Source organism: Mytilus galloprovincialis, chromosome 6, assembly GCF_965363235.1.
Source record: "Mytilus galloprovincialis chromosome 6, xbMytGall1.hap1.1, whole genome shotgun sequence".
Lineage (NCBI taxonomy): Eukaryota > Metazoa > Mollusca > Bivalvia > Mytilida > Mytilidae > Mytilus > Mytilus galloprovincialis.
In genome coordinates, this window is record NC_134843.1 from 91195013 (window position 1) to 91208275 (window position 13263).

Genomic DNA, 13263 nt, shown 5'->3' on the forward strand with positions numbered 1-13263 from the left:
AAATCTACAAAAAGAAGCAATATTTTTGTCATCTAAAATATCAAACTAGGTTTCGAAATTTATACTATTTTTGAATAATTTATAATTTAGAGCTTTTGGAGAATTCTGTACAGTAGCATACCATGTCTGTCTGAACTGGTCAGTTAATCTTAATTTAACAGTATCATACAACCAGTTTTTACTTATAAAATATTTAGTGTTCCATATATTTGATAGCCCACAATTATCAAGCACAGATTTTACATTCTTACACCAAGCTATATTTCCATTATAACTACCAGTAACAAGATTGTATAGAATAACAGGAAGTTTCTTATTTTCCCCAGTTACAAGCTTTTCCCAATAATTAATAGTACGTAATTTAATAAAAATATCCAGTGGGAATCGGCCAAGTTCCCCATATATCATATAATCAGGCGTTGATTTTTTAAGTTTATAATAAGCAGTAATTTACAAAATTTTAGATGAACACGTTCTATAACAGAGGTGTTACCCATTCCCCAGACTTCACACCCGTATAATAAGTACTATATATACCATGGTTTTTACGAGTTAACATATTTAAACAAACGAATCTGAAGGATGAGTTTGTTTAAATATGTTAATGAGTAAGACACATGGTATATAAAATTTGTAATATAAATAAAATGATTGACAGCTTCAAGACCTTCAACTAATATTGGAAATTGATCACGTTACAGTTTTATCCAATGAAATGGAAGCTCGCGCAAGTCACGTTTGCGCTTCGTGTATGATCGTCTGTGTACTTCATGTAATAGAACCCCTGAATTTGCAGAAAGTAAAGAAAATGTCGGATTTTCCCCGATTTTTTTTTTAGTTTTGCGCCCCGTGTATGATTGTAGGCGCAGGTAATTTCATAATGTCATCAGACTGAGGTAAACAAAAGTGTCGGATTCCAGCGACAAGGATTAAATAATTATTCTAATGACGGTAAGAATTGTTTTTTTTTTTTTTCAATGTATCATATTTTACAGAATTTTCATCTAATTGAAAAATGCTTCTCTTCCGTTATTTTATTAAATTATTTATTAAAACACAATTTTAATGATAAAACAATATTTTAACAGTGGCGGATTCAGGGGCGTAGATAGTGTACGTCCCCTAATCATGTTTTTTCACAGATATTTGTAGCCGATATTTATTCCTTTTTGTATAGGTACCCCCCTTTTTAAATCGAATTTAAATTGAATTTTCGCAAAGGAAATGATAGTTTTACATTTTATTTTTTTTCAAAACTGAAAGAAGAAACATTTATTAATTGTTTCGAAAATTAAGGGAATTTGTAACAATCCTATGTAGTTTGAAAAGGGTTTCCTAAAATGTGGTACACATAATTTATTGCTTTTTCTTATAAAATGAAAACAAATGAAGATCTTGACCTTTTAGTACGTTTTACAGTTTCCTAAATATTTTAGAGGCGGATACATTTAAAAAAAAAAGGTGGAGCTTCAGCCATGGAATAACATGAAAATGAATATGTTATACCATGGCTGAAGCTCCGCCTTTTTTCCTTTGGATTCTAGTCGAGTTGCATATTTAATTAGCAAAGTATGGTACAACATAAATTTGCATATAATATACCATGGTTTTCCCTCACCACACTTTTTAAGCAAATTATTTCATAAAAACATCAAAGGAAAAAATCCAATTTATGTTACAATATAGGCTTAACTACTTTGTCAAATAATTCTAGTTGACATTTAATATTCAAATTATGTAATCTCCCCTTTTTAAGAATATCGTACATAGCCCTTGTTGCTTTATCAGCCTGTGCCTTTTTTGCTTTTGAGAAACTTCCTGTTCTAGAAAATAATACACCAAGATATGTAAATTCTTCTACAATATCTAACTCAAAATCAGCATATTTAAAACTAACATTTTGTAGTGGTCTACCTTTAGAAAAAATTACTATTTAGCTTTTAGGGACATTGACTTTTAATTTCCATGTATCACAATATTCTTTTAAAGCGTTTAATTGTTTTTGTAGATCTGTTTGTGTTTCTGACATAAGTACAGTGTCGTCTGCGTACAATACAACAAACAGTTTTAAATACATACTTAGTTCGTTCTCTATTTGATCTGATAAAGATTTCAAACCATTTACATTTTTGTTCTGAAAAAAGCTTTCTAAATCATTTAAATAAATAGAAAAAAGTATGGGAGATAAATTTTCTCCCTGTCTTACACCTACATTACATGGAAAGTAGTCTGAATATTCCCCATCACTAAAAATTCGTGATTTCACATTTTTATACATATTAAATATAGTGTTATACATCTTCCCATTCACTGTATGTAAAATGAGTTTTGACCAAAGACCAGATCTCCAAACTGTATCGAAAGCTTTAACAAAATCAATAAAAGCACAAAAAAGTTTTTTCCTTTTTTGTCTCAGTAATTCAAATAAAATATGAAGAGTAAATATACTGTCTATAGTGGAATAGCCCTTTCTGAAACCAAACTGGTTTTCATTTAACAACAAATATTCTTCCAAAAAGTTACTCAGTCTTAAATTCAAAATTGACGTTAAAAGTTTACCCATACAGCTTAATATAGTTATTGGTCTGTAGTTTTGTGGATCTGACTGGTCACCTTTGTTTTTATAAAAAGGTATAACATTACCAACAAGCCAAAGTTCAGGCACTTTTCCAGTATCAAATACAATATTGAACAGTTTTACATAGATTGGCATGAAAATCTGAGTGGTGCTCTTAATATATTCATTAATGACGAAGTCATCGCCACAAGCTTTGCCATTCTTAAGATTTTTGATGCATTTAAAAATTTCATTTTCCTTAATAGGACTGTTTAATAGTGAATTAAGTTTGTTATTCTCATCTATAATAATTTCTTCACCAGCGTCAGAATCTGACGAATTTAAATTTTTGAAAAATTCAAAAAGTATATCAACAGGAATATTATTCCTTTTTTTTCTTTATACGAGTTCAATATCTTCCAAAATTCTTTAGAATTACTATTTTTTAAAACATTCATCTTTTTTCTCATGGCTTTTTTTATGCTTGTTAATAGAAATGTTCATTTGACTCTTATATTCACGTTCTGTATTCTTCATCTCCTCTCTTTTTAAACATGTTTTATTGTATTTATATCTTCTTTTTGATATTCGAAAGTACCGCCTTTTTTCCCAACATATTTGGTCAAACCAAGGTTTAATAACTTTTTTTCGACATTTCTTTTCATGTCGTTTATAAGTAAAAGATCCAAACACCTTTTCGGCTGAATCCAGCATTAAACCATTTACAGATTCAACTATTTTATTAATATTTTCTTGAGCCAGTATACTGGTATTCAGCATAGTTAAATCATTATTTAATTGATCGATTTTTATTTCTATCGATATTTTTCAAAAATTCGGCTTCTTTTTCACAATCCCACTTTTTGAAGCCTTTTCTTTCATGACATGCCAAATCGTTTATTAAAATGTCATCGCAATCGACGATGTTATCAATCGAGTTGAAGACTAGCTTACAGTTCAGAGGCGAATGAACATCGGAAAAAAGAGCAGAAAAATCAAGTACAGACATATTTACAAGACATGATAACAATTTGTATGTACAAATAAAATAGTCAACCACACTAGACTGGCGACAAGTAAATAAACCTTCTTTATCGCCATCAACCCTTCCGTTTAAAATAAACAGATTGTTATTTCTGCACATTTCTAAAAGTAGATTTCCAAAGTGGTTTTTTGTCTTGTCGCAACTATTTCTAATACGTAGCATATGAAACTTGTGTAAATTGTTTGAAAAATCAATATTAAAATTATCCGATGTGTCATGATTGGTATTTGTTATTTCATAGAAGTCTAAATTGGCAGCAGTTCTGCTGTTAAAATCACCAGTAAGCAAAATAGACTCATGGTTGGCTGAAAATTTTAGAAATTCTTGTTCAATTATATTTATTGAATCTGGTACCTTATAAGTAGAATTTTCGGGTGGTATGTACACTGTACCAATCATAACATCTTGTTCTGTTTTTAAATAATTGGCTGAAATTTTAACCCAAAATACTAAATTACTCTCGGATTCTATTGTTTGCACATAATTTTCTAATTCATTTTTATATCCAAATGCAATACCACCTGATTTGATTTTTGATTTAGTTTTTCTATTTTTCAATTTAAAAGTATAACCTGGTATATCAACATTATCAAAATCATCAGATTTTGTTTCTGTCAAGCAGATAAAGTCATAACATTTAATGAGTTCTATAAATTCGGGATATTGCATTCTGTTCATAATCCCACAACAATTGAGCGACAATATATTTTAGTCTAATGAACTGTTAACTTTTTTAGAATCTCCATTGGAATCCTAACTGTATGGGTTAGGAGTCGAAGATATGCGTCGGCGTCGTTTCCGGTCTTGATGGTGGTCCGGTGTGCGCATTTGAGATGTAAGACTGTCAGTGGGTTCAATTTCCGAAATTTGGTCGTTGTACATTTCACCATCCACATACAAAATGTCTCTTACTAACTTAACAGTGTGTCCTTCTTCGCGTTTCTGTTTCATAATTGGGTATAGGCTTTTGCGTGCTTGTTCAATTATGTCAGGAAACTGTTGATTTACACCAAACGGTTTTCCTTTAAGCCTGTACGTATTTGAAAGCGATCGTGCCAGATCTTTGTAATATAGAAATCTTGCCACAATCGGTCTAGGGCGTCCGCGTCTACCTGGTTTGGCGCCATATCCAAATCTGTGGACATTGCCGAATTCTATCCTGTGAATTACATGTAGGAATTGCTGTATGAAATCTCTGATAACTTCTTCAGTGTTTTCTCCTTCGGTTTCCGTCAAACCAGTAAACACCAAGTTATTCTTCATTGATCTGCATTGAAGGTCAATAACGGTGCTCTGTAGATTTTCATTTTCTTGTTTTGCGTTATTGACGACTGTTTTAATTTCATTTCTCAGCTCCATAGTGTTATCTGCAAGGTCATTTGCTACTTTACTAATGGATGATTTAACCGATCTTACATCTTTAACATTGTTTTCGTGATTTACCTTGAAATCGTCCATGAAGTCGCTAATTCCCTGTAGGTTATTATTAGCATCAGTTTGAATGTTTTTCATATTTTTAACTTCTTTATTTAGGCCACACCAATTTAATTTCTTGTTCTACGGATTTTTGGACTCCAAAATTTGGGGCGAGCGAGCGATTTGAAAATTTTAATAAAAAAATATTTAATTTGCAAATTTTTGAGGCGAAGCTTGAAAAGTAAAGGCGAGCGATTATAATTTTATTTTGTAAACATAAAATAGTGGGTTTTGACAATATTAAAGCTTGATTTATCATTTGTACTTTGACATTTCTTTAATTTCTGAAGTATTTTTTCCCTGTTCACCAAGAAATAATTAAATCTGGGTTATGTTTGTGTGACTGACATTGACAATGAGACAATTCTCCTTCCAAGTCATAATCAGTTTGGAGACAACCCCTTAATGTTATAAATATCCCTTTTACATGTTTTATGAGGGATCAATATAAGTTATAATATATTTGTTTGTACAAAAGGCTCATATTTTCTCAAAGAACTATATATCTATCTGGTATTAAATGGTCAAAACATGTCCAAGAATTTTGTAATATTCCTGGACTTTAACCATGTTAACACATTTACTTTAACAGATTAATATTATTCGAAATAAGTGGACCCCTTTTTTTATAAAAAGTTGTTTAAAATATGATGCAACTCTCCTCTTTTTGAGTACAAAATTCTAAGTTTTCAAAGGTTTTGTATAGAAGAACTATACAAATCCTTGGCATTTCTATTTTCTTTTCTACATCAGTAAAATGACCCCTTGTCTGAGGGAGGGTCGTTCTCAACCTGATAGTAACAAACACAGGTCAAAGTACTGCCTTTTACACAGGGCTTTGATACAGACCAAACAGCAGGCTATAAAGGACCCCAAAATTATTAGCGTACACAATTCGAAGAGGAAAACCAACGATCTAATTTATATATCATGTATATCCAAACGGGAAAATACCAATGAACAACATCAACAAACGATAACTGCTGAACGACAGGCCCCTGAATCAATCAGGACAGGTGCATAAACAATCAGCGGCTATGGATAGTTTTGTTTCGCCAGCATATAATATAATTGCAGTTGAAGGCAAATCCTTCAGCAGTTCTTTGTACTTTATTCTAAAAACGAACATTTGTTAATAGGGAATATAAGTAAGGGGGAAAGTAACCGATTTTTTGTTCTTTTTATAATATTTCCCAAAAAAAAAACGGTGCGGGAAATGGACATGATTACATTTCCGGATGCGGGAAGCGGGAATATAAAAAAAATAAAAAAATTCTGTTTTGAAAAAAATAGGTGCGGGCGGGTCCGTCGAACAAGGAATCAAATTGGTGTGGCCTTAGTTCAGTGTGATCATGTTTTAATTGGGACATTTTTCCATCGTTGCTATCACATTTACTTTTAAAATTTTTAATTTGACATTCAGCTTCTGCAACTTTTGAGTTCATTTCTGTGAATTTTGATAATAAATTTGTCAAAGTTCTGTTCATTTGATTAACTTGTGACATTCCCTTTTCGATAGTTGTAAGTCTCTCATTCATACCTAGCATTAATTGATAGACATTTTCTAAAGTTGGATAGTGGGGGTTGGTTTAATCAGACTGCACTAAATGTAATATGTTATTAGGTTTTATGGTGATCAGCAATTGAATAACAGACAAATATTTGGGTTTTCGCTCATTATTGTCATTTTCACTGGAATTTCTGGAAAAGGGCCACTATTTATAAAAAAATACGCAATTTATTTTATTTCATAAGTCTGTTAAACAATTGACCAATACGTCTCCGACTCTGTTCTAAATGATTTTCATATTCAATATTCAGAGTTTTATTATTTAGAAGACATAATATGCAAAAATGTTGACGTCTTGTAAATTAAATAAATATCCCTACTTGACCTTTCTTCGTGATTTGACAGAAATTACGAATGTTTGACGACAGTGTGAAAGAGATACTATTGAAGTAATGCTTTCTAATGATATGGGATTTAGCCGAATGTTGTCATAGAGGGAGAAGGGGGGGGGGGGGCATTAATTTTTTTTTATTCGTTAATACATTCGATTTCAACCTGTAATGTCTTGCCTGTTATACTAGTAACCATGATTGATTTTATGTTAATAATCCTAAAGATAAAGTTCAACTACAAGTTTCATATTTATATAAATCAACATTACCAATAAACTATGTAAATGTCTAAATGAGGTCACGGTAAGATAATACAAGTCTGACAGACCTGTTCCTCTTGCAAGTATTCCATGCACCAAATGTAGCTGGCCTATTGATTATAGCAGTCGTATAAAACAAAAAACCCAGGTCAAACCATGAAATCGTTAAATTGACCAATGAACCATGAGAATGAGGTCAAAGTCAGATGATCCTATTAAAGTGTATAGCCTGTCCTTATGTTGTACTGATCTACCACTGTCCTAGGTTAGGGCTGGATTTCGCGCGCAGCAAACATGATTAACTCCACCGCATTATGTATGTGCCTTTCCTAAGCCAGAAGCCTGTTTGTTGCTGTATATCATATTTGTTGTTTGTTTGTTTTGTACATAAACGAGGGTGTTAGTCGTTTGTAATTTCGGGGCCTTTTATAGCTGACAATGCGGTATGGATCTTGCCTATTGTTAAATGCTGTACGGTGACCTGTAGTTGTAAATTTTTATGTCATTCGGTCTCTAGCGGAGAGTTGTCTGATTGGCAATCATGGCATATCCTCCGATTTTTAATAAAAAAAAATAAACAGCTGCGCCATGAGCGCATGATACGCCCGACGTCTTGTGTGGAAGTTTTATGCAATAATTATAAATAGTTTCGGAGAAAGTTTTAAGCAATTACCATTTATTGCTTTTTAGACACGGTGGGACATGTGAACCCCCCCCCCCCCCCCAACCCTGTTTTTTTTTTTTTACAAATATCACTAAAATAAAATTTTGAATCAAACCAAAAAGTATACAGATCTTTAGATTAATATAACAAAGAAGTGTGTAAAGTTTTAAGCAATAATCATAAATCGTTTTTGAGATACGGCACGACATGTAAAAACCCCCTCCCCCCTTTTTTTTTTTACAAAATACTCAATAACTCAAAAATAAAATTTTGAATCATCACCAAAAAGTATACAGATCTTTAGATTTTTTTTTTAACTTTTGATTTTTTTATTTCCAACAATTACAACATATACATGATATACATACAATATAATACATATAAGATAAATACAATGTCATTTTTATAAATAAATCTTAATTGGAAATATTTTACATTTTCTATAGAAAAGATAAAGAAATAAAAAAATAAAAAAATAAAATTAAGTAAAATAAAGAAATAAAGAAATAAAGAAGGAAAAATAAAAACAAAAAACAAAAAAACAAAAACAAAACTCAAAAGGATTATCCAGTTACATCCCTATCTTTATTATTAATATCACATAATTATGTTGAAAATTATTTTTTTTATATTTACGAGACATATTTCTTTCGTAACAGCCATCAACACTGATCAAGTACATAACATGGCAATAATATGTTCTTTAATAAAGATTATAATTAAGTAGTCCTAAGTAATTGTAACAACAACAAAAAAGACATTAGTCAGTATACAATAATAGTTTTTCAAAAACATTCCATACATTGTCAAATTCAGTTATCTTTTTATTTTTTACAGCTATCATACTCTCTAATTTATACATATCTTTCAGTTTTATTATAACTGCTTGCAATGAGAGATTCTTTTTAAAGCATCTAGAATTATACATATATTGTTTAATATAAAGAAAAATCATGTTATATGGGTTGTTGGGAAAAATCTTGGATAAGTCTCCAAAAAGAAAGTTTAATTTATTCATTGGGAGACTTATTCCACCAGAAAGGAACCAGTTATCAACATCCTGTAGAAAATCTTGTACAGTATTGCAATTCCAAAATAGGTGTTCTATAGACTCATTATCTGATTTACAAAATGTACACAAAGGATCATCAGTCAATTTTATTTTTACTAAATACTGATTTGTGGCAATAATGCAATGGTTAATCCTATATTGCAGCCACTGTAATTTACTATTTTTAGTAACAGCAAAAGGCAGTCTGAAAATCTTTTTCCAGTTCAGGTTCTGTTCACCTAAAATTTTAACCCACTTAAGCCAGATCTTTAGATTAATATAACAAAGAAGTGTGTAAAGTTTTAAGCAATAATCATAAATCGTTTTTGAGATACGGAGCGACATGTAAAAAACCCTCCCCCTTTTTTACAAAATACTCAATAACTCAAAAATGAAATTTTGAATCATCACCAAAAAGTATACAGATATTAAGATTAATATTACTAAGAAGTGTGTAAAGTTTTAAGCAATAATCAAGAATCGTTTTTGAGATACGGTGCGACATGTGAAATAAAACACACCCCTGTTTTAGTTACAAAGTGCCGTAACTCAAAAAGTTTAAATCTTATTTTCACCAAAAAGTATACAGATCATTTGACCATCATAAAAAACAATTATATTAAGTTTCATGAAATTTAAATAAGTCGTTCTCAAGTTACGGTGCGACATGTTTACGCCGGACAGACAGACGGACTGACAGACAGACGGACGGACGGACAGACGGACGGACACAGGACATTTGTATACCATAATACGTCTCGTCAAAATTTTGACGGGCGTATAAAAATCAAGCAGTCGCTGGACTACGAAAATGAGGTAAAAGACAACAGACATATTGTAGACGGAAATTGATTACATAAGTCATCTGTGAAGGGGTCGGTTTTGTCTACTGCATTACGGCATGTCAACTGCGTCACGATGTTTGTTGAAATGTTATAAAGGAGACTGTTATAAAGGAGTGCTAACTGGTTACTGATAATGTTTCCTATCTATACAGATTCTATCTAGTATCATATTTTAAAACAACAAGCCATTATAAGACAGTAACTCTTATAAGGAGATTACTGACTATTTTGACTTTCACTTATTTGTAGAATTTGTATTGCTGATTACTGTAGCTACCAACAGTTTCTCTCTTATTCCATGTACTGGTTTTTTTCACAGAATACATAACCAAAAGGGAAGATCTTCTTCGGGTTATTTTGTACGATAAAACGACAGAAAATTTAAGTCATGTTGAGAAGGTTTTTTTTTTTTTTTTTTATCTTGATCTACTAATCATTTTTCTGAATAAATAAAAAGTTTTTCTATATCTGTATTTTTTTCCTCCAAAAAAAGAAAGATGCATGTTCAGGACGAGAACATGTTACATGTTAAATGTAATATGAGTATGAACAAATATGGGAAGGAAACTCTAATGTAAGGGTATTAACTCAGGATAAGGAGTAGACTGACAAAACTGGTCATGTTTATTTGTGTGTTGATCTCAGATAGCTGTTCATTGGAAGGTTTTATAATTTTTATCTTAGTCTAATTTCTTCATTTTACCAAAAATCACACAAAACAGGTTAACATCGTTATTCATAGGCAGTAGCTCGTCGTTATAAGGAGTTGACTGACGATCTGACTGACTTACAACATGTATTTGTAGATCTTGTACATTTAATATTTTTTTGCTACTTGCAGTTACTACTTATCTATTAATTGTTCCGCAAACTATTAATTGTTCCGCAAACTATTAATTGTTCCGCAAAAAATGCCTGTCTAAAAATGGGTAAAAATCCTTATTCCAGGATATAATTTTTTTAATAACATAGTAAAATAAACTTATGCTCTGATGATTGTTTTTGTTCTTTGTTGTTTTTCTATCTACTATGGTTTATGCAAACAAAAAAGCACTACAAACATGGGTGCAAATCGTAAATCATGCGTAATGACTTGTACAAAAAGTCGACGACAATTTTATTAAGGAAGGTTCATATGAAATATTAAAAATAAAAGTTACCCCAGGGACGAGTGTTGTTACTTCTTATTACATTGAGAAGTATAAAGTTACAGTAGAGGGAATTAAGAAGGACGACGACAGATGACGGACGACGGATGATGGACGAAAGACACCTAGTCACGAAAAAAGCTTGCATGGATCTTTGACAAAAGATGAGCTAACAACTAATGTCTAATGAAAATCATTTGAATTATCGTTATATTTTTCAATCATATTTACATAAATTGAACATATTTATATTAGTGCAAAAATTAGATATAATATCCTAAACACTGATATGTCTGTGTTAGTAGTCAGTTTAATATATAAAGATAACTAACCTCATAGAGAGAAATATCACAACAAGGCTCTATACGTATCCAGACTATTTAAAATATTTCATAATGAAGAGAACAATAGATTGCCTCCAAAAGTACAATTGACGAAAATTGACCAATGAGATATACCATACAGAAGTGAGACGTTATCACGTACTCATAAAGGCAGAACTACACGTAAAATAAATACTCTGATTTTGAGTAATCAATCAGTTGAAATAATATATCCAATATAACATAGATGCTTGATGACAAAACATAAATGCAAAAATCTCTCTACTATATACCAAAAAAAAAAATATGAAAGAATGAGTCCATACTGTTCTAGTAAATGTCATTTTTTTTTCATAAATTTTCCATATTTTTAGCCTTGAAAAAAAACAAACTTTTCTATGGTACAATTTGACGGGAAAAAAAACATCATCATATAATTACAAGGCGAATTGATATGGAAAAAACAGCTTGGTAAATGGATATAAAAAGGCCGAACCATGCCATTTTACAAAGTTTTATACAAATAATGTAACCAAGGTCCACGAGGAATCCCAGTTTACTATAATGACAATTTTTATCATCGCTTTTGTGCAACTCAAAACACATTTGTTTCCAGAAAATTTTATGTTTGATTAATCATTTCGTTTAAATATTACTCACTTGTTTGTCCGTTTTGTCCTATAGTTATTGTTTACATACTTTGCTAAACTTATTACTGAATCCAATCAAAACCATGTTTAGTCACTAAGTCGAACACACCTACAGGTGTACTTGAATACTTTCATTTTCTTCTATTCTATTTATCAATATTAAAATTAGTTTTAGGGAAAACTTTGCTATCTTTGCATGCAGTAATTCTCAATTGATTTAGTACATAATTTTCTAATTTGAGTATGCTGAGAAAAAGTTGTTTTGAAACCACAAAAGTATAAATGCGTAAGAATAATAGATTATAAAGTGAAATGATGCATCAATTAATCTTGCTTTATACATTTGAAAAACAAAACAGTGAACTCAAACACACCTGAACATAAAAAGGTGCAATCGGCTTTCACTTTTCGATAAAAATCTGGCAGTCAATTTTTTTCTGATAGATTTTTCGACTCAAATTTATGCTCTTGTACAAGTATTCACACGTATTTACACCTACCACTTTTGACTGTTTTGCAACTTGGGCTGTTTTATCTTCTCAAATAAAGAGTTTATCTTCTTTTTTTTTTTAAAATTCAACAGGATATCAGCCTTAAGAGAACTGTTTGTTAACTAATGATAGTTCTTAAATAAATTCTCACAACTTGTGTAGCTTTGCTTATTGCGTGTGTTTTGTTGCAGACTACGTTTCCAGTACATTTCTTCTTGTTAGTCTTGATGTCTCATTTTTATTTCCCATTGACGTGTACTCTCAGTAAAAATATTTGTTTTCCCATCGCACTTGCGCTATGCGGTGGTCTAAGTTCTAACGAAAGGTTGTAAAGTTAAGGTCACTGCATACGGAAATATATCGGCAAATTAGTTCTGTTTTACTCTGACAATTTACTAGATATATATAGATAAAAAAAAGTAACTGAAAACCTATTTAGAAAAGTATGAAATGTATTCATGTTTAAAAAAGGACATTTCTTAGTCAAAATTAAAGCCCTGTCATTCCATTCTTTCATATAATTTTTATTTAATTATTGTACACTACAGATTCTAAGTCGCTCAGTATGGATGGGCATTCGTAATTTTAAGCAAGATATGAAAACTTTAGACCGAAACAGTCAGAGGACACTTCAATTTATCTGCAGTCTTGGTAAGACAAAACGGCTGTTTTGTTATTATTATGTGTCAAAACTTTCACAAAGAGCTTTATGCTAGGTATCATTTTGATACAGTCTTTATGAAAACATTTATTGCCAACCGACTAAAAATAGTAAAAAAGGTTTAATCCTCACATATTACAGCTTTTGACTGCTGCTCCAATACATTTACAGTGGCCTTGTACAGTAGTCT

General features: G+C 31.1%; 1 protein-coding gene across 3 annotated transcripts in view; it reads right to left on the bottom strand.

Annotated features, from left to right (window-relative positions):
- Positions 1 to 12483, bottom strand: part of LOC143080691 (uncharacterized) — an 81163-nt gene extending 68680 nt beyond the window's left edge. For 2 of the 3 annotated variants that reach the window (XM_076256683.1, XM_076256679.1), the window contains exon 1: positions 11281 to 11574. The gene's annotated coding sequence lies outside the window, so the exon portion shown is untranslated. Of the gene's footprint in view, positions 1 to 11280; positions 11575 to 11931 lie in introns of those variants that run through there. The other variant, XM_076256680.1, reaches the window with a different exon arrangement.
- Positions 12484 to 13263: the final 780 nt, after the last annotated feature.